Genomic DNA, 1,182 nt, shown 5'->3' on the forward strand with positions numbered 1-1,182 from the left:
TAAGATTCAGTGGTCAGCCAGCGTGAAACACACAAAACCATGCAAGGCATCATCACGGCTATGTGTGCCAAAAATTTACATACTTTTATTACTTCCTGCAAGTATCGAACTGTAGTTGTGCACTAAAATAAAGACGTCAATGAAGACAATTGCCTCAGCAAGACAGGTAACATTAAACTTACCGATTCCACAAATCTTCCAGCCAAGCATTGACCAGATTCAGCTCCAAATATGCTTTCAATAGTAAACTGTAGAACAAGCATACAAAATAACTGTTACAGCAATATCAATACAATATGAAAGAGCATCAAAGCCTAGATCTGGCAACAGTAACTGGACAGTAGAAAATGTCAGCAATATATCCGACTAAGAATTATGGCAATCCACAGATGACCGATCATACATTACCCCAGCGACAAGCAGAAAACCGTTCAGAACGACTGTCTTTATCATTGATGCTGTGCAGGCGAGAGCTAGAAGACTGGAAGTAATAAATGAAGGCTCGGACGACGTACAAATTTGCTATGTAATCTAAGGTGTCTGACGTATACTATGCATGTGTAAATGAAGAACCACTAAAGTGTTATAGCAAGTGCTGTATCTATGGAGAGTTCTTGGAACTTCAGTACAGCACAAAATGTATAGACGTAGCTGCTTATCTATTTTCGTCTAGTTTAGTAGATTGGTTTATAGGCAATTCGAGATAATACGTTTAAACGTAGTATATGTACTTTTATAGGTAACTAGTATACATGGCCCGTCCTTCGTACGGGCAAGATACTGTAGTGTAAAGATAAGTATGTGGACACGTCACGTGCAATCTTTGTTGCGAGGTCCCGGATGTTCTGAATGAATTCGAATCTTGCTCTTCGCGCTTGTTTCGATAGAAATCGACACACTCCCCGTGTAGCGCTTGCTGCAGAAAACGTGTAGGTTGGATTCTGTGCAAATGCAATCAGAATTTAGAGAGAAACGCAAGCGATAGAAGAGTAGGTTTCGTCGGCAAGAGATATTCGATCACTCGAAGCTTTGCGAAGGACGGCGATGCATAGGATCTACACGGGACCGGTGCGGGCGTGTGTTCAAATGAACCGGAATGTGTAGCGTGTGCGTCGTCGAGAAATTTTACGCGAGGGTCGACCCCTCGATTGGAGACCCGGTGCGTAATTTTTTAAATTTTTT

This window comes from Corticium candelabrum, chromosome 2 (assembly GCF_963422355.1).
Source record: "Corticium candelabrum chromosome 2, ooCorCand1.1, whole genome shotgun sequence".
In the NCBI taxonomy this organism is placed as follows: domain Eukaryota; kingdom Metazoa; phylum Porifera; class Homoscleromorpha; order Homosclerophorida; family Plakinidae; genus Corticium; species Corticium candelabrum.